This window comes from Macrotis lagotis, chromosome 1 (genome assembly GCF_037893015.1).
Source record: "Macrotis lagotis isolate mMagLag1 chromosome 1, bilby.v1.9.chrom.fasta, whole genome shotgun sequence".
In the NCBI taxonomy this organism is placed as follows: domain Eukaryota; kingdom Metazoa; phylum Chordata; class Mammalia; order Peramelemorphia; family Peramelidae; genus Macrotis; species Macrotis lagotis.
In genome coordinates this window covers 175395917-175418238 of record NC_133658.1, presented here as the reverse complement: position 1 = coordinate 175418238, position 22322 = coordinate 175395917, and the positions used below count along the sequence as shown (strand labels likewise).

Genomic DNA, 22322 nt, shown 5'->3' with positions numbered 1-22322 from the left:
TAATAGAAAAAATTACTTATATATTTTTAAAAAGTTATCTTTTGTTTATTGGTAGTTTCAAAAAACAATTTGAAAATCTGTAATCATTAATCATTTGACATGCTTAGTTGCACGTTTGAAATAAAACAACAAAAATGCATGCTGTTCATTGCTACTTTGCCTTTTCTCCCCCTTAACAGTGGGAAACATTCCTTTATTCATCATTACCTATTGTAATAGAAATGTTAATCAGAAGTTTTCCTTGATTGACATAGAATGGAAAAGTTATAGTTCATGATGAATCAGAAAGATGAAAAAAAAAGACAACAAAAAGAAGATTGGCATTTCTATCTGTATCAGATTTATACCACTCCAAATATACCCACATAATATTGCTGATGCCCTGTCCTGTCATGTCCTTCTTAACTCAAGGTTAGCTCTAAGATGAGGGAGCTAAATTGCTTAACCTAGTGACTTGGTTCAGAGACCAAATATAGATAAAGACACTCTTGGATATTAAAGTAGCTTAGAAAGTTAGCTGAACAGACTTCTATGTTTCTTTCTCATCCTATTATTTGGGTCCTGGAGAGAAAAATGCAGTGTGTGTATATATAAGGAGAAAGAGTACTAAATTTGAATCAAAAGAAATAGGTTTGAGTTCTGAATCTGCAGCTAGTTAGCTGTTAGTGCCCAAATTTCTTCAGCAGCAAAATAGTAATAATGCTTGTGCTATCTCGTTCACAGGGGTATTGTGAGGTTGACCTGAGGTTTTATATATATATAGAGACAAAGAGTAGGGGACCATGGCGGCAGGGGGTGGGGTGGGGACAGAGAGGTAGAGATAGAGGTAGGTACATAGACACAAGAGAGACATTTCTATTTTAATGTGTCACCACTGGCCAAGGTCAATGCTGGATCAACAACTTTCCTAACTGACATGACCATATGAGACAGAGATTGGACTCAAACTTTTGGGCCCTTTTGAACCTACTACCAATAATTTCTCTTCTATTTTGAATCCCATAAATCCAGTTAGGTCAACAAACATTTATAAAGTATTTATTCTATTCTTAGCACAAAAGTATACATTGCCATTAGTATTTCTATGATTGTTAGTGTTTAGGTTAGGGCTGGTTAGCTGTATATATATGCCACTATTCTAAAATGTTGTCACCAATTAAATACTCTCAATTTTTTTTGGAGGTCATCAGGGATAAGTGATTTGCCCAGAGTCACAGAACTAGTGTCTGAGGTCAAATTTGAATTCAAGTCTTTCTGATTCCAGAGCCAGTACTCTATCCATTGTGCTGCCTAACTGCCCCCAATACTCTTTTCTTTAGACAAAAGGAGTATAGTGCTGTACTGAGCGCAGATGCCTTTAGTGTATATCTATTACATGTTTTCTTTTGCATTGTGGTGAGCACTTTGCAAACCCTAAAGGGTCTGGAACCTCATAGTGGTGATCTTAGGAGCATCTTTTGTACGTAAGAATGTTGGGAGGAAACAGATGGACAGCTCAAATACTACACTGGGATCTCTGAGGAAAAAGAATAAAAACATATATGTGAATGGATATATGTATCTATATGTATGAGGATGTGTTCATACATGCATACATACATATAGGTATATATTTAAATCCAGAGGAAATCTTCTGGTTTCTAGAATTTGAAGATTTATGCTTATGGAAAGCCTTGTAAGAAAACAACAACAGCAACAACAATAACAAATTGTACAGGATAAAAAGCTATAGAAATTGTTGCTTTTTGTTTTTGTTTTGCTTTGCTTTTTTTAATCTGTAGCAGCAGAAGGCATGCCTGGATATAAATAATATGAATATAATCACCTGAGTAACAAGTGTCAGGAGAAGGATGTGTGATAATGACAAGGATTCTGGCAAAACATGTCATATAAGACATGTTTGAGGTGAAACTTACTGAGTGAGTTTAGCCATATCAGAGAAGCCTCAGGGGAAAGATGGTATCTTTTGTCAAAATTTGAAACTATCATGAAGCAAGGATAAGAGATTTGTTCTTTGTAGCTCCAGAAGTCAAAATTGGGGTTAATGGGTAAAAGTTATGAAGAGAGAGATTTTAACTTAACATCAAAAAGAAATTTCCAACAGTTTTATGTATCTAAATAGTGTGATGAACTGATTCAGAAGATAATAAACTCCTTAATAGAAATATTCAGCAGAGAAATAGAAGGGGGTTTATACAATGGAGAAAATTGGATTAGATAACTTCTAAAGAAACCTTTAATTTGTAATATGCTATTTTTATCTTTTTATTTCTTTAAACATTCAAAAATGTCTCATTTAGTAGAAAATCGAATATTTTCTGTTAGATAAAGTATACAGTTCATTGGAATGCTACATATTGATTAAGCCTCATCCCTAGACCAAAGAAATATATCTTCTCTTATGCCAAATGGTTCATTTGAACAAAAATGATATTTTCTTTTTTTTGTTTATCTTTAATCAATAATACTCAATTCCTTTATTTCTCTTGGGTCAGCTTGGATGCTCTCTTCTTTATAATTTCCTTAGAAAATTCTGTGTTGAATATAAAGAAGAGACACAGTCATGAACTTTTCATACCTTCTTGACACCGCTGCAAATAGCTAGGAGAACATTTTGTCATCTCTAAAAATGCAAGTAAGTTTTGCTGTAATGTTCTTCTGTTTTATTAAAGTATATACCTTATGGAACAAGGAAAATATGTTTGAATATACATTTATAGTGTCATGGCAATGCAACTATTTTATTTCTTTTTTGATACTATGTTCAACTTTTGCTATTTTTTCAGAGCTATATGCTGAACTTTAAAAAATTTTGGCCTTCTGATTTTTTTTCTTTTCCTATTGCTTATTAGACTTTACACTTACAGGATTTTTGATAGAGAAATTTATAAAAGTGATTTGATTAGTCTCTGGGTTCAAAATGTTATTCAAAATGTAGTAATTTTAATAAACAATTTTATTATGCCTCCCTAATTTCACCACACATTACTTCTACAAAGGAAGAAAACTCTGATTATATTTTGTTGATTCATATATTCTTCCAGTTTTAACAGTTTAAAATGGGCTGTATTATGATGAAATCATTTTTTTGCTTTGATTTAATTTCTTTTTAACTATGAAGAAAAATATAGCAGAACTCTTAGGTTAAAGATATAGTGGGTTTTAGAATTCATTGTTTTATTTCAACCTGGTTTAGAGATTTTGAAATAGCGCTAGATACAGTGTTTGCCATACCCAGTGATTTGTTGAATCCAAATCAAAGTTTTCATTATTGTTTTTGATTGCATCATCCCAAGCTCCAATAGGAACATTTTTTTTATAAAGTAAAATAATACATATCCTATTATTGAAGGAAAACTATAGAAAAAGCAGATTTCAAGATAATTCTACTTTTTTTATACTTTGTAAATGATAAGGCAAATCCTTGTATTTCATTTGGGTTATATCAAGTCAGATCATTTCCTATTTAATCAGAATGGTTGGAATATGAAATATTTTATTTAATTTAAGTTCCCCACTGATATAGTTATCATGATATGGGTCACTAGTTTTTAAAGAATTACAAGATCATTAAATATTATGATGATGTTTGTTCTGCATTCTAGAAGAAGATTCATAACATCAGGGAAGTGATGCCATACCAAGCACATGAACTGGATTTGAGTAAAGGGGTGCTGTGCCAAGTCACTAGCCTCACTTTCTCCTTCAGAGTATCTGGGTTCAGTGGCCAGATATGAGTCAGGACGACTGGAGATAGTACTGAAAATGAGACAATCAGAGTTAAGTGGCTTGCCCAAGGTCACATAGCTAGTAGGTGTCAAGTGTCTGAGGTCACATTTGAACTCCTGTCCTGATTCCAAGGCCAGTTCTTTATCTACTGTGCCACCTAGCTGCTCTTGTTTGAGATATAGTCAATGACTCAAAGACAATTATTTTCCTTCCTATATTATAGAATCAATTTGATATCTAAACAGTTTCAAATTATTTAGATGTATGTATATGCATATGTGTATATAAAAATTATAATATAATTTCTTGCATTATATGCATATTTTATACACACACATAGTGTTCCATTATGTTATATTGTGTCTACATACATACATACACAGAGTTCCATTATATTTTCAAATATGTATGTATTTTATCATATCATAATGTAAACCAAATATACATACATATATATATATATATATATATATATATATGTATGTATACAGACATACAGATGGCTAGATGGCTAGATGGATAGAGAGATGGATAATGTGTGTCTATATATTTCCATTCCTGGTTTGGAAAAGGGAAGTAAAGACTTCCATTTGATATTCATTCCTGATTTTAGTCAGATTCATTCAGCATTTAAAGGGCTGCTCTTAAGATAATGACTATGCCAAAATCTTCTCATCTTTTAACAAGTCCTAGTTCTCTATCAACAAGAAGTTCTTGAGCAAATTAGGGAGTTCCTTACAGGGGAAAAGAAGGAGCAACTGGAGTAAGTCCTCCTAATTGACTCTTCAACCATTTAGGAAATGTTGCTTTTTAGTCATTTTTCAGTCATGTCTGACTCTTCTAACTTTGAAAATAAACCTTTGTTAATATAATTGCTGACAGGAGCAAGAAGAGTCGGTACCATCAGCCCAGGTAGTGATTTCTGTGCTAAAGATAAAGAGTTGGCTCACATTTTTAGATAACATTCATTTCAATCAATATTGATGGTGTCATAGAAGATTTCCTTAGGTATTCAAATAGTCTTGTAGGAATGATGATCAGGAATCATAAATTATTTTATTCCAAAATGATTTCTTTTGCATAATTGAACTCATTAATACAAGAGAGATAAAAGATCATATTCAATACAAAGTAGGTTGAGGAAAAAGTACAGTTTGAGTTCTCAATCATGGAAAGAACTGGGAGTTGGCTGCTTCACTTTCCAACTCACCAATCAGTGATCAGTGTGGGGAGGAGGCTGAGCGAATTGGTTCTACTCAAAACTTGGGTTAGCAGGGTTGTAATGGGATTAAAGTTGGTGAGCTTATCCTGGGAGCTGCATCTGGTTAAAGGAGGCAGAATAGTTTATATAGAGAGGAACATAATCTTTTGAAGATACCATGCTCCTTTTTCCTCTTAGTACTGTGTACCTAAAACTATATTTTTAGAGTAAATGGAGCCAATTATAGATAGCTTGGGACTTTAGCTATATAGGAACTAGGAGAAAAAAAGTATTGCCCAAACTCAGCACAATTAATATTTTCATTTTTTTTATTTGAAAGACAGTTTTGAAGAATACATTTTCTATTCTAAAGACTTCTGTCTAACTTGGGATGTAAAGTCTTTCACCAAAAATCTTTCATATAGTAAGTTAGGAATGCTCTATAGCCATTGATGCATCAGTAAGAATATGTTTGACTTTCAGAAATATTTGTGTTATATAGCTTGGAAAGGAGTAATTCCAATTATATATAGTTTTATGTATTTGTTCTTGACTTGTATTTTTATTCATTCAAGGAGTTGCTGATGAGAAAAAAATGCATTCTGTCAGTATAGATGGACAACTGAGTATGATTTATAGTCTTTATGATGTTTGTCCTTTGTTCTTGAAGAAGACCATGACATCAGGAGATGATGCCATGACAAGTATGTGAACTAGATTTGAGTGAGAGGGTGCTGTGCTAAGTCACCAACCTCACTTTCTCTTCCAGAGCCATCTGGGTCCAGTGGCCAGATATGAATCCGGATGACCAGAGATTGAAAGGATGTAAAGCAATCAGGGTTAAGTGACTTGCCCAGGATTACACAGCTAGTAAGTGAAAAGGTTCTGAGGTCAGTTTTGAACTCAGCTCCTGCTGACTCCAGGGCTGATGTTCTATTTGCTACTCCACTTAATTGCCACAGCAGCTAAATAAAAATGAAAAAAAAAAGAAATTTATAGTCTTAGGTGATTGCACACAAATATGAGTTTATATATACTCTGTTTATTACCCCTGTTGTGGAAAACAAAACACCTTTTCTCTTAGTCCCTATATAACTAAAGGAAGGAAAAGTTGCTCTGTGTAATCTATTTAGTACTTGGAGTCAGGAAGACCTGAATTTGAATTCCACCTCTTGACAATTCCTATCTATATGACCTTGGAATAATCATTTCAACTTCATGTTCCTCAGCTTTCTCACATGTAAAATGCCTATAATAATGTTTCCCAGGGTAGTTATAAACCTCAAATAAGAAGACATCTATGAAACACTTTGCAAATCTTAAAGTGCTCCATAAATGTTAGCTATGTATGTATTAGTTTAAGATCTCGTATCTTCTATAGAATTATTTCATTAACATTTTGGACCAAATGACATCTTTCTAGGAAATATAAGAGATAATGCCCAAAATTTCTCAAAGACAAGAATAATATATCTTATTGAGGCAGCAATGGCTATAGAGTGTACCTTACTTGTTATTTGAAAGGTTTTTTTGTGTAAGATTTTTCATCCCAAGCTAGACAGAATTATTTAGAATAGAAAAATGCATAATTCAAAACTCTTTCAAATAAAAAAATGAAAATATTAATTGTGCTAAATTTGGACAATACTGTTTTTCCTTTAGTCCCTATATGGCTGAAGCCCCAAGCTTCTCATCTTAGATTGTCTTATTTTTTTTTCTGGAGAGTTTTGATTAGTTATATTTTGAACTAATAAACTCCCTACAACCACTGGAATCACAATTCCATTAAAGTGCTTGAATGAAGTCTGATATAATATATAATACAGTATGTGAATGGCTAGGTAGTATAGATAGATAGAGCACCAGTCCTGGAGTCAGGAGGATCTGAGTTCAAATGTGGCCTCAGACACTTGATACTAACTAGCTGTATGACCTTGGACAAACCACTTAATCCTAATTGCCTCACATCCAAGGTCATCTTTAATTATCCTGATTCAAATCTGACCACTGTACCCAAATGACTCTGGAGGTGAAAGTGAGTCTGGTGACTTAGCATAGCACCTCCTCACTCACATCCAATTCATATACTTATCATGGCATCACCTTCCTTAGGTCATGGTCTTCTTCAAGAACAAAGGACAGTAATTAAAGTATTTCTCATATTTTTAACTCATATTCCTAAATAAAATACTAAAGTTGATGAAATACTTTGATAATTTCCTAACACCCTCTTAATGGGTCTCTTTTATACCAATTCCTTAGTCTTTCCTCTCACCAAATTATAAAGGCAGTATAAATCCTATGCTTACTTCTAAAGGATCATTTTTGTTCCCGGGAGTTGTCAAATAATTCAATATCAAGGTATCAGTTAATAACAGGATTAATCATGCCCTTGATTAATAACAGTTCACATTTTTAGGGCTTTTTGTCACACTTCAGTATAGTATTCTATTTTATTCTCATAGTCTTCCTGTGAGATAAGTACAAATTCTATTACCCCATTTTAAAGATGAGAGAATAGATACTCAGGGAAAAATAAATACATGACTTGCCCAATGTGACATGGCTCAGTAATTCAAGAGACCGGATAGGAACTTAATTTCCTGACTCAGAAATCTAGTGATTTTCCTAACTCATTATGATGACTCCCAGAAGTTTTTACATTTTAATAGGAAACTATTGAACCCCTGGAAGCCTTCAAAACCCAAAGGAATGATAAAATTGATCCACTGTAATAGACCAATAAAATAGAATATTTTGGTTAGAGTTCTCTGATCAGTGCCCCCTCAAAACATATTAAATAGATGGTCCCCTATATATACACATATATCTCAAATGATTTACTTATAGTTATAAAACTCCTATTGGGACATAGTACTTGTGCACCAAAGAATATCAGAACAAATCACACACCCCATTTACTTACTTAAATTTCCTTAACTGAGTGACTTGGATTAGATAGTCTCTAAGGTATTTTCTGTATTTTATGAATAAAATATTATAGGTTAGAAATCTAAAACTGGAAATGAACCTCAAGGTCATCTAATCTAAGTAACTCATTTTATATTTAAAGAAACTGAGTCCTGGAAAAATTAAGTAACCTGGCTAAGATAATACAAGAATGATATCTGTGAACTCTAAAAGCTTCTAGTCTAGCTGAGAATACAAATCATCAATATGTGAAAAATTCAATAAAAATGTAAGAACAGTAAAAATTAATTTAATAAGAAAATATGCCATTTGCAAATAGTCTATAGAGATGGTATTAGGAGTTCAAAGGAGTAAGAATTTAATATGAACTAGGTCTATAGGTTAAAAACTGAACTTGGGCCAGTGTTGACAAATAGGGAGTGATTATTAACAGCTCAGTTAATGTCTCATTAACCTTCAGTATTCTGATTTCTATAAGATATGTATTGGCAAGATGAAAAATATAGTTTCTACACACAATTTATGAGAAATGTAAATATTCATATTTGTATATGTATTAAAATAGGAAATGAATAGCCCTTTCTCAGAGGAAAATAAGCTAATATTTTCATTAAAGTAGAATTCTACTCTGAATCATTGAAGATGGACGAAATCCAAGATCCTTTCTGTCTTTCAAACTCCACCCTTCACATAATACTTATGTACTTATTTTGTGTTTGTTCAGTCTTTTTTCAGACATGTTTAGGTCTTCAAGACCCAATTTTGTATCTTTTTGGCAGAGTTACTTGGATAGTTTGCCATTTCCTTTCCCAGCTCATTTTATAGATGAAGAAACTGGGATAAACAGGATTGAGTGACTTGTCCAGGGTCACACAGCTAGAAAGCTTCTGAGCTTAGATTTAAGCTCAGGAAGATGAATTTTTCTGACTTCAGTACCACTTAACTGCTCACTAATGAAGAGAGTTTTATGTAAATGATCCTGGGGCTCACATTAAGACTGAGGACTAAAGACATGCCATAGTCCTCTAAAAATAATGTCAATGGTTATAAAGTTTGGAAAAGGAAGGTAAGAACAACAAAAAAAGTTTCAGTGAGAGGGAGATTTAATTGTTTTGAATGAAATGGTAGTATCAAAGAAAGAAAGTGACTTTTGCTTAGAGATGATGCTACCTAAAAATAGAAAACAGGAACTATTCAAATTTTCCTTTGCATCTGTATTTTTTTTACCACAGCTATTGGAAATTACATTTATACTATAACTTATAGCTAGATGGCATCTAAGTGTCAGAGAAGGTGGAGCACTGGGCTTGAAGTCAAGAAGTCTTGAGTTCATATTATGTTTGAGACTTACTAGCTGTGTGAAACTGGGCAAGTCATTTACCTTCTCTCTGCCTCAATTTCCTCATCTGTAAAATGGGGTTAACAATAATACCTATTGGTTTTGATGTGAGGATCAAATGAGATAATTATTGTAAAGTGCTTAATACAGTTCCTAGAACATGCTGATAAGAAAATTAAAATTAATTCTATACTAGTATTATTTATTAATCCTAGCTAAAAATCAATTGTTTTTGTCTTATATTTGCTTCAGTCATAGTTCTGTGTCTCTAAATTTGGTTTAGAAATCATCTGGAAAAGAAAAAAAAGATCTCATCTGGTCTATAATGGTTTTAAGTTTAAAAATCCAGCTCTCTTAAATATTCTTCTATTCTTGCCTCAAAGGATTCAACTTAAATTTTAGGGTGTGCATGTGAAGTCAGGCGAGAGATGTGGCAATCAAACCCCAAGGGTGGTTATCAGTGGTTCATTGTCAACCCCAGGAGATCTATAGTAGAATAGTCTAAGAATCTGTGCTCGGTCCTATGCTGCGTAACATTTTTTTATCAATGACTTAGATAAAGAAATTGTAGATGGTATTTTTATAAGATTTACACATGACAAAGATCTGGAAGAGATAGTTAGCACCTTGGATGACTCAGTCAGGTTCCAAAATCATCTTGAAAGGCTTGAAAGTATTGGACTGAATTTAAGAAGATAAATTTTTATAGGGAATAAATATAAAAAATTATATTTGGGTGCAAAATATCCGCTTCACACTATATGTTGGGCAAAGCTTGATGTGTCTGGGAAAAGCTTGATGTGTCTGGAAAAGATCTTGGATTTTAGTGGACTTACAAATTTCATATGAGTCAGTGGTATGATGTAGAAGCCAAAAAATAAAAATAAAAAAGCTAATGCAGTCTTGAGCTGCATTAAGAGAATCACAGCTTCCAGGAATATGATGATTGTCTCTATACTCTATCCTCATCAGACTCAACGGGTTCACTGTGTTCAGTTATGCTCCTCCCAGGTCATGGATAAACTGAAAAGACTCCAGAGACAACTAGAATAGCAATTTTGAGTCCTTTTAATATGAGGGTCAGTTCAAGGAGCTGATAATGTATATCTTGGAGAATACTTGGGGAGACAGGTATTTGAAGGGCTCTTTTGTGAAAGAGACTTAGACTTGTTCCATTTGCCCACAGATGGCTAAAATAGAACCTGCGAAGAAGTCATTTTAGACCTGATATCAGTGATAACTTCCTAACTGTTAGAGCTGTTCAAAACTGGAGCATAGACACCTTGAAAGATTGTAGGTTTTCCTTCATTAAATATCTCTAAGAAGAGGCTAGATGTATTCTTATCAAGTAGTTACAGTACAGCTGTCTTTGGTGTTTCACTTGTCCCAGAGGTCACTAAGGAAACTTGTACCTTCTAAATTCTACAATTCTGTGGTAACTTTAGCTTCATTTTTTTTGACAAAGTAGAAGATTAATGTTTGATTTGTTGAATTGAATTGATTTGACTGAGTTCTGAAGAACCTTTCTAGTTCTGAAAACCTAAACCATAATAACTTGAAGCACTAATAGACAGTGGACCAGATTCAAACTCCACCTTAGACATTTAAAACCTATGTGACCATGAACAATTGCTTAGGCATTGAAGCCTCTGTTTCCCTATCTGGAAAATGAGGTGATTGAATTTGATGGCCTGCAAGGTCTTTTTGAGATTCAGTCTTAGATCCTTTGCTCTATGACCCTGTGTCAAGTTCTGTTATTCTAGGAAAACATACTAGTACTACTAATGATTAGCCTATCATGTTTACAAAAAATAGATAAAATGCCCATTCCAATGAAAGTTGAGATGCAGGTAGGGAAAAGTAGTAAATGACACCACTTATTTAATACTTTAATGTTTGATAGGTTCTTTATATTCATTATTTCATAAATCTTTGAAGTTGGTACATTAACCCCATTTTAAAGATTGAGGTAAATATGGTTGCTTGAATCTATGCTTATTAATAGCCCCCATTTTACAGTCAGAGAAAACTGAATCAAGGAGATGTCATATATGAATTGCCTAGTTAATAAATGCCAGGGGTCGGATTTAACTGATTTCAATGAGTAGAATGTTTCCCTCTCACATCCATCCTCATTATAATTCTTTGGTTATATTGAAAAGTTAGAGGAAATAGCTTGTTGGTGGTAATGGTTTAGAATTTTCCTTCATTTTGATTTCTTGCAAGCCAAAGGGAACACAATGAATGAACTTTCTCATTGTAGAAGCCTCTGAAGTGGTGCTGATTTAATCCAAAGCATAATATAAGTTGAAATCTCAAAAATCCACCTTCCTGAGCAACCTTGTTTCCAATATCTCATATGGCTGTTATGTTCTGAATTTGGTGGCCTTTGCCAAAGAGTTTTTTGTTATATGCCAAAAGAATGAAAAAGCTACTGAAACACAATATGCATTTTAATCTAGTAATAAAGTAAGTAATGTGGCTGAAGAATGCATAGTACAATTAGCTTTGACACTCTATTTGCTTTATGTCCAACTTTATCTGACTGTGCATTATTCACTAGTAATATACACAGTACTTTATTAAGTCTTAATCGAATGCATTTTATCATAAGTGTCAATTCAATGCTTTGCCATTGTATTTATATTTTTAAAATACTGAGGTTTTTTGTAGCAGAATGATAAATGCACAGTCCAGTGGCTGTGAGAGAGTCTCATATTTCTGGGGGGCCAAGGATGAGGTCAATTTGTGGGCAAAGGACAGTTTTACATTAACACTAAAAACATTCATAAATTGGATTTCACTGAGATCTGTTTTCTCCCCAATAAACTGAAATGTGAAATTTTTCATTTAATTTCACTTGACCAATATGAAAAGCAAACAGGTATGCTGAAAATCCCTCACTGAGGACATTTTAATAAACTCAGTGCTTTATAGTGCACAGTAGATAAGATGTAGATTAAACTTTTGATAGTGGGTTTTTATTTAATAGATTTTGGAAGGAATTTTCAAATGTGGGCATGAACCAAAATGAGGTCAGTTAAATACATGGATTTATGGGCAAGCTGACAAGAAATTGAAGCTATTCTCTGCATTTTTCTACCCTGCTTAATTACTGATGTGTGTGTCTATATTATATTACTGCTGAAATTCAGCTGTCTTCTTAGATTCCCCTTGAATTCCCTAGGAAGAAAGCACCCAAAAATTTATTGTCACAATCGTGTGATTTCTGTTTTAACCATTTTTGGAAATCCCATTTTAGCTTAATTTTCTGACCCAAATGGATTGACTAGGTTCATAAACTTTGCATTTAAATAAAGAGTACAATTCTTTCTGAAATCTTCCATGTGAGTTTGAAAAAGTTTGCTCAGTTGTAGGCATAATTATCTATATAGATGAAGTTATTATTTTGAATGTTTAAAAAAACCACACGCAAAATAAGCACATATTTTTAATGAATATAGCAATTTAAAATTGTGTTACTTTCTTCAGTTCCAAGTACTAAGTGGAAACATGATGGGTAATGAAATTACATTGTGCACTCTAGTTTTACATTAGTCTCTAAGTAAATATCAGCTAGTTCTCATAGATAGAATTTTATCTCTTGCTAGAATATTTAGTTGCCTAAGTATGTAATTAGTGCTTACATGTGAATTACCACACAGTGCATAAATATGAACCTTCTTTTACATAATAAGCCATACCAATAATACTCCAGTAATTGGTTTCTGATAAAAACAAAACAAAACCCTAGCAACCTCTGAAAGCAAACAAAAAAGAATGTTTTTAGGGAATATTGTGCTATTTGAAAATGATTGCTAGAATCCTTTATAGAAATTCCAAGAAACTCCTTGGGCAAGGTGCAATTTAGGGGGAGAAAGCTTGTGATATATTTCAGAATAAAAAGCTATCTCTCAGGACAACTCTCTATTATAGTAAAGTCTGACCTCCCCAGAGCTAGTGAGATTTGTTTGAAAAATAAGTTCAGCATCTTTGCATTCAAATTTGAAAATCCTTCTTTAAAAGCAATTAGTTGGTACTTTAAATAGATTTTTGGACTTTGAATCATGAAGATCTGACTCCAAATCCTTTCTGAGACACTTATTAGCTGTGTGACTTTTTGTAAGCCACTTAGATCTCTCAAACTCAACTTTCTCAAAATGGAAAACATAAATAGCACCTACTTCATATGGTTGTTGGGGTGATCAAAGGAGATGCCATATGTAAAGTGCTTTGTAAATGTTTAAAGGTATTTGTTTTCATTCATACAGGGCAATTGTTCCCACTTTCCCTTAGAAGTTTTAGGACTTGGAGGTCCTTAGAAGTCATAATATTTGTAAGGCCAATTGAACCAGCTTTTCTCCAGACTATCTTTCTGTAGAATGCTTTCTTAATTATGAAAAGATTACAAGTAATTTCTAGAACTTGCTAGGGATGCTTTGTCTATTCTGATGTAGGCTTTTGATGTTTTTGATGTTCCTTGTGTTTGGAACCTGACCTGAATTCTTGATTTTTACTCTTCTACCTCAAAGTGTGGTTATATAATTTAAAATTTAATCCAATAAAGGGAGATTGATCCAATTATACCTTAATGAATGAGCCTTTATTTTCTAAACTTGCTATGCTTCCCAATACTACTTAGAAGTGGTGAGGCTTGATGCCTCTTCTCATTATAGTAGGTTTTGGGGAAGTTCCTGCTGTACTTTGTTTTGTAGGAAATTGGGCAAAAGATGTTTGGGTTGTACATCCCACAGCTGCCCACCATTCCCCCAAAATTTGCAACATGCTCTGGAAATTTCTTACAGCTGTTACATAATTGTGATTGTACATACTATAGCTTAACTTAGAATAAATTTCTAAAGGCAATTTAGAAGCACAATAAAGTGGTAAAGCAGATAATAATTAAATATTGTGGAAGATTAAAGATTGCTTCAAATCCTTTTTCAACTGTGGGAAAGCAAATATCATAGCTTGCATGGTGTCCTCTAGACCAAATTGGAAGTTCAGTTTTGCAGATCAGAACAAAATTCTATAAATTAAATGCTAATTAACTGAGTCCATTGTTGCTAGGATGACAAAATATTCCACTCGAAAGCAGAAAATATTGTCAAATAAGTTATTCGATGTGATATAAAATGGTGTTTTTAATTGAATTCAAATTAAATAGTCAGATGTTCTAAATTAATTTTGTACCTTTTTTTAAATATATGCTCAATGATGTCCAGGGTCTCCAATTTATAACATTAGTAGCAACTTTATTTCTTTCTTGGAACATGTAATGTAAAACATCATATAAAATATGTAAAAATTTATTCTTTAATGCCATACTTTTTTTTCTTAAGCAGTCAGATAGCATTGATTTATTAAACACTCATTGACTGGTCAGAGTCTAATTAGTATTATTTATTCTCTTACTCATTCATAGGAACTCAACTTGACTTTCAGGGACTGAAAAATTTAATTGTCTTTGAACATATGTATACACAGTATGAAATGAAGAATTAACTATATTTGGTACATATATTGGATATTATATATGTTAACAATGAGAGTAAACAGAACTATTCAAATAAAATTATTCTTCCTTGCTCCCCCACTTCCATTTATATGCTTATTTTATTGCCAAGAATATTGTTTCACTTTCTTCATATAAAGGTTAATTGTTCATCTGGTATTTTTGTTCCTTTGGTTTCACAAATGTAATACATGGAAGCTTCTGTATAGTGGTTTGTGAACTACTTGGAGCAAGCAGGACTTTTGAGATAATTTATATCTTTGACAGGAATAGTTATGGATTTCCACATCTACTGACATTAGACTGACTCATTGTTAGGGCTTGATCAGGTGAAATCAAATTGAATTGGTTTCCTCATCTTCAGTTGTTCTCTATGAGTTTCTAGATTTATAACCATCCATATGTGTTTCATTGCTCTATTCTGTTGTGACTTTAATTTTGTTGTTTTAAGAATGCATAATAATCCAAGCACACATTCAGATGTTAGAATCAAATAGCAAATTTCAATAATAGCAATGAGATATTGCAACAACAGTCAGCATGGAGATTTCAAACATTTTGCAGATCACTGAAGTTTATTTTGAACCACTGTCAGCTGCACTGCCAAAAGGCAATTGAGTCCAAAATGAATAATAATGGCAAGAATTGACCAACTCATTGCAAAACAGCCTCATTAACCCAGAAAACAAGCAAAGATTTTCAGAAGGGACTAATAGGTAGAAAGTTGAAGTTGGAAGAACAGTGAGAAGAGAAATTTAAAGAAAAGTTAATTGCACTGAAACAGAAGTGACTGTCCTGGGTAAGACAGTGTACAGATTGGAATATTGAAGATTGCAAAAAAGGTAATTTTGATTTATGAGACTCACTTTTTATTCAAGGCTATTCAAAACCCATTTTCAGAAGTAGTCAAGGTGGGGCTGTAAGATCTGATCATCTGCAACAGACTGTTAAATATTCACCTCTAAAACAGTCTCCCAATCCCCCCCCCCCACCCCGCAACCTTTAGTATATGGACCTGGTGTCTTGTTTACATTGAGGGAATTGATAAATATATCTATTCATTTATCAGAATTCTATTATACATTTATCAGAATTCTAGAACTAACCCAGTGGAGATGGAGTACTGCAGTACTATTTTTCAGCTTATCACATATTAAGAAAGTTATCTAAGAAATGAAAATAAACAGGTTTCAAAAGTATCTAGCCTTGCCAAAATTAAATTGAAAGTATGCAAGTATGCATTGGACCTGAAAGAAGCAAAAGTTCACCAATACACCTTTAATATCCAGTGTGGTAAATGTGTGGTTTCATGTTGGAGAAGTAGATTCAGCTATCTTTTAAAGGCCTTCATAACCCAGACCCATCTTGTCTCTTCTTCCTTTTATCTTATTCCCTTTTCCACTCACTGAGGTCAAGCCAAACTTGTCTTCTCTCTGCTTTGTTACATACAGTTATCCATCTCACACTTTTGTGCTTTTGTACTAGCAGTCCTTCTTGCCAGGAATATACTTTCTTCTCACCTGCATTTCATAGAATTTCTTTTTTCCTTCAGTAGGCAACATATGTATCATCTTCAACTGGAAACATTTTCAGATTTCTTCAACCATTGATGTCCATTCCCTAATTACTTTCCATTTAACTAAATTGTATTTTCTGTATTCTCTAACATTTATATATGTATTTTTTCTTTTTTCTTTATTAAGCTAATTGAGAATAGGGATTGTTTCTTTTTTTGTATTTTTATTCTCATTTCTCAGTACCTCCCATATAGTAGATGTTTAATATTTTGACTGAATTATATATTAGATACATACATACACATACACACATACACTAACATGCACATTTTCTTCTCCATTTCCAAACAACCAATTCCACAGTTTTATTTATATACTAAAAGCAGGATTTTATATTTATATTTTTATTGGTGATTAATGTTACCAAGTTCTTTCATTGGTTAAGATATTTGTAATACCATTTCTCCTGACCTTCGTAGTATTAGACAAGACTAAGTTTTGTTTCTTATTTTTAGTTTCTATTTTTGTCTGAGTAAAAGACTTGTCTATTAAGAGGAATTTCCAATCTGTGAATGAGGGAAAAAATAGATCTTTTAAACAGCAAAAAGGATTGAATGAAGCAGTTGCTAATATCATTGACTTGTGAATCTGTCCTCAAGCTGTGGAAACCTCTAATTTGTCAAATAGTTTAGAAATGAATAGAGAATTTTATATTCTCTTCTATCAGACATACATAGTAATTTCTTACTGAAGAACTACTTTAATGTGACTATATTATCGTAAATCCAAATACATTAAATATCTAAAGATTTGGAGACAGTAGTCTTCTTATAATTAAATTCCTTGGTAATATCAGTTATTTCTGCCTATCTGTGTTGGAGACCTTGATTTGATTGCCAGGTTTCCACCTCCACTGGGAATCCAATCAACAATCTTCATACAGTGAAAGGTTAGATGCTGGTTCCATTATGCAGAACGGAACTCCAGACTATTAGACTTTTCAAATTTGTTTTGGTAGATACAGTCCATAAATGACTAACAAGGGTGTACAGTTTAAGTTTGTGTTTCCTTGGGGATCTTAGAATTATTTTAAAGATTTAATTTGTCATGTATTCCCTGCTGATTCCCTGAAATATTAATTTGCTTTAATAGGTTCTCAATTGCTATCAAAGGCTACTCTAATGTTTGACTGAAATTCATCAATGGTCATACGAAACAAAACAAAATTTTCTCACTTTTGCTTTTGATAGTGTCCAAAATGCAGCATTCAGAGTCTTTAAAGTCTTTCTACATGTCATTATATACATATTTCATATTAAAAAAAAAGGATGAAAGGACCCCTTTGTGCCAAATGTAATTCTTGCACTAATATCTGTCAGTTATTATGGGTGAATATTGCTGAAATACAACATTTATCTTGGCATTCAGTTCCATTATGAACTCTTGAAGGTTTCTTCTGTTTTATTGCAGTTAACATACCATAACAAATGTCTTTCAGATGTGAAAAATCAATCATTTCACAAATGTCTCTAGTAGTTATTTGGGTGGATTAATGCAAGGTGTTATGGGAAGAATGTCTAAATAAAATGTCACAAAGGAACAATATGAGTCACCAGGGGATCACACTAAATTGATCATGGTCCCTTTGTGGAAAATTGGAAAGAACATGCATGTACTGTGAAAAAATAAGTAGCATAGATCCTTGGTGAATGTGCTTCTAAGAATTTTGATATATTTGAGTGGAATAGGCACACTAACATGACAAAAGTCTCATTTTTGAAGGCAAAATTCATATTTGAACTTTGTATCTTCATTATCTATCTTTTGCCATACTCCCAAGAACATCTCCATCCTTTGAGATCTCTTCAGTCACTCACGCTTCAACAATGCCCTCTGCCACTATAAACTTTCCTTTTCTTCCAGAACCTTCATTTAAGAAGGAAGCCAAGTTATCCATCTATTCATTTGCCACCCACCTTTTCTCTTTTGGAATTCTTCATCATGCCCCTTCACTGAGTATTTACTCTCCCAATCCTCTCATCTCTCATTTTTCTATTTTTTTCTTCTCCTAGAAGATTTTCCAATCTATTTTAGTTCCTTGAGGGTTGGGACTGTCCTTTGCCTTTCTTTGTCTTCTCAATATTTGTCATATGGCATGACACATAACATATGCTTAGTATATATTTATTGACTGACATTGTTGTGTAGACACAATATACTATGCTAACTTCAGTTATTCACTTATTTGTCAATACTTTTTTTTTAGGGTTTTTTTTTTTTTTAATAAGGCAATGGGGTTAAGTGACTTGCCCAGAGTCGCATAGCTAGGTAGTTATTAAGTGTCTGAAGCCAGATTTGAACTCATGTCCTCCTGACTCCTGGTAAATTCTTTTTAATAATCTTTGCTGTATAAATTAGGGATTTGAATTTAAAGAAATTGATACTCAAGATCTTGAATTATAAGTACTCTGAATATTACATTTTTATTTTAGCATTTAAACTCTCACTGGCTACAAACTGTACTCTGAAATACTCAAGAATCATACTTATAGAATATTAATAATGCAAACACTACTAACAATAATGATAATAATAACTAGCACATATAATAGGTTAAGATTTGCTAAGCACTTTGCAAATATTATCTTATCTCATCTTCACAACAATCCTGGGTGGTAGAAACTATTATTATCATTCCATTTTTCAGATGAGAAGTCTTAGGAAGAATGAGGTTAAATGACCTGACCAGTTTCTGAGGCTATATTGGAACTCAGGAGTTTTGAAGTGCCAGCCCATCTCTTTACATAAGGCTGACTCCTTCCTTTTGTAAATGAAGAAACTGAGGTTTAGAGAGTTCAAGTACTAAGTGACAAATCTGCTATATGAATCCAAGTCTCCTGATTCTAAACCCAGGACTCTTTGCCAAATAGTTCTGCTTTTTTATAGATGGTATATTTCACTATAAGAAGTCATTATTTTTGTAGAACTAGAGAGATTAATCCCATTAGGCAAATATGTATTTAGTATAGCAATAAGCCTTGAATTCTAGTTCCAGCCTGTTACTAGGTTTTTCTAAGGGTGATATTCTTTAGGGGAAGGAAAACTTAATTTGGAGTCAGCAGAAGTGAGTTTGAATCTGGCTCTTGTTTAGCAACATGACCTTGAATAAGTTAATTAGCCTTTCTGGTCCTTAGTTTCCTCATATGTTTAAAATATTCAGGGCTCTGTGACCTTGATTTAATTACTTCAACTCTTAGGCTTGATTACTCATCTATGTGATGAGGAGTTCATTTCAGATGATCTGTAAATCTTCTCTAGCTCTAAGATTCTGACACTCAATTGTCTAACTCTAATTTTGGTATGAATTTGAACATGTAACTTTAAAACCCAAAAAGTAACCTGTGATTTGTCTGGTCAAATTAGGTTGCAGGCTAGTTTTCAGTTGCCGGTGATTGAAGACAGTCATCTTGACATCTTCCAGCTGGTCTGTGAGTAGCCATCATCTACTAGGTTTTGGCCAGTATGTTCCACTCCTAATAAAGTTGGTGCTTTCACACACTTCCAAAATATATATCCATTTATTCATCTTCATTAATAATACAAATCACATACATAAGCATTTTTCTATTCAGTCACTCCCTAGCATTCATTTTCATGGATGGCTATAATTGTATAGAACATTTTGAACTCTCAGATTTAGGAGGGATCTCAAAGACCATTTAATAAAATCATAGTTGAGCAAGGTTGTCCTCTATAACATCCCAGAAATGTGCTCATCTTGTCTTTGTATTCAAAACCCATAGTAAGAGGCAGCATAGATAACTTTTTTATGTAATTCACTCAACTTTTTTTTTTTGATAGCTCTATTTGTTTGAGGAAAATAAGTGGTGCAGTGGATAGAGTGCTGGACCTAGAGTCAGGAAAACCTGAGTTAAAATCCTGCCTGAGACACTGAATAGCTTTGTGATCCTGGGCAAGTCATTTGCCTTAGTTTTCTCATCTGTTAAGTGAACTACATAAGGAAATAGCAAATCACTCCAGTATTTTTGCCAAGAAACTCAAATAAAGTCATAAAAGATCAGACACTACTGAAATGACTAAATAATGACATTTTCTTTGCATCAATCCTGATTCTGCTCTTTTGCAAGCCATCATCTGTTGATTGTAGTTCTTTCTTCTGGGAGTAAAGTAGAATGTATATAATGCCTCTTCAAAGAAAATATTCTTCCAATTCTTGAATTCAATTTTCATGACCTCTCAAGTCTTCTATGACACTAAATTGTTTTAAGACAAAAGGCATATTGTTGGCCTGATTTCTCCTCCAATAGACTTAGAACTCCTCGAGACTGCTTTTTTGTCTCATTTTGTATTTCTAAGTCTTAGCACAGTGCCTGACTTAGAACAGGTCCTTAATAAATGATTATTGAATCCCCCCCCAAAAAAAGAAAAGAGACAGAGAAAGATTTTTGGGCAAAGGTAGACGATATGAGAAAAGAATAGAACATCCTATCTAACTTTTGAATGGTTGCTGAACTTTGATGAGGATCATGGGTTCTTAACCTGAGAGTCACAGACCCCTAAGCAATCGCTGGATAGATTTTAAGGAATCCATGAATTTATTTTTAGTTTTTAGTTTTTTTGCAAGGTAAATGGGGTTAAGTGGCTTGCCCAAGGCCACACAGCTAGGTAATTATTAAATGTGTGAGACCGGATTTGAACCCAGGTACTCCTGACTCCAGGGCCGGTACTTTATTCACTGCACCACCTAGCCACTCCCATGAATTTATTTTTAAAAGAAATATATAAATTAACTGTATTTCAACATAATTCTTCGAAATCCTGTATATTTTATTTTTTCATTTAAAAAATGATGCTTTTATCTTCCTTGAGAGTAAGAACCGATGACATCTGAATACATATCGAAGCATGTTTTTTTTTTTTACTTTCTTTCTCTCTTTGTTTTATTCTTGGCTTTTTTTTCCACAAAATCAGAAATATGGAAATATTTTCCATGATTGCACATATATAACCTCTATCAGGTTGCTTTCTGTCTCAGAGAATGGGAAGGGAAGGAAATATAGAATTTGAAAACAAAACTTTAAAAATAATCTGAATGTTAAAAATGATAAATTAGGGAAAAATTAAAAATTAAAAATTAAAAAAAAACATGCTGAGAAGGGATCCATAAGTTTCACTAGAATGCTAGTAGATACCCATGACACAAAATGCTTAAGAACCCCTAACACCTTTCTACAACTAAAAAGGCTTCCTTTCCCACCAGTGTTCTTTTATAAACTACTCCTAATGACATTTATGAGAATTGATGTTGTTTCAGATGGCACCATTCTAGAATCTTTATTTTGAGTCATTTGTCTCATTTGGAGATTTTGTAGTTTCTCTCTCTCTCTCTCTCTCTCTCTCTCTCTCTCTCTCTTTTTAGGTTTTTGCAAGGCAATGGGGTTAAGTGGCTTGCCCAAGGCCACACAGCTAGGTAATTATTAAGTGTTATTAAGTGTCTGAGGTCAGATTTGAACTCAGGTACTCCTGACTCCAGGGCTGGTGCTCTTATCCACTGTGCCACCTAGCTGCCCCTTGTTGTTTCTCTTTACTAAGACCCACTGCATTGTAAAATGCACACACACACACACACACACACACACACACACACACATCATACACAAACACACACATATACAGAGTGAGATCTAAGGAAATGACAAGTGCTTTCAAAACATGAGGTTAGAGACCCTCAGAATTGGTACTTTAAACTTAATAGGAATTATAAGCTGCATAGTATAAAATGCTAATGTTAAGATCTTATTACATTAGAATGGAAATACATTATAATGGAAAGAACTCTGAAATATTCCAGTGAATTTGTGACTTGTGGTAATTCCCTGCGGGAATACAAATTACAACCTACCTATGCCTGTCTCTTTCACAGCTGTTATCCATGTCCTCCGACAAATTCACCATAAGGGATTACTAAGGATTCAGATGATTTTCCTTAATATTCATTGATATCACATCAGGAGAGCATGTAGGCTGTTCATTAGTTGTCCTTTGTTCATGCTACATAACTGAGCAATC

At 33.3% G+C, this 22322-nt stretch overlaps 1 protein-coding gene and 1 long non-coding RNA gene across 4 annotated transcripts in view; both read left to right on the top strand.

Annotated features, from left to right (window-relative positions):
- The window catches only part of MACROD2 (mono-ADP ribosylhydrolase 2), a 2318796-nt gene that overhangs the window by 1070210 nt on the left and 1226264 nt on the right, over positions 1-22322 (top strand). The gene's annotated exons all lie outside the window — the stretch shown is intronic.
- On the top strand, positions 810-21903 carry LOC141504425 (uncharacterized). Its single transcript, XR_012473367.1, has 2 exons — positions 810-2635; positions 5700-21903. It is a non-coding gene; the product is annotated as an uncharacterized LOC141504425 (long non-coding RNA).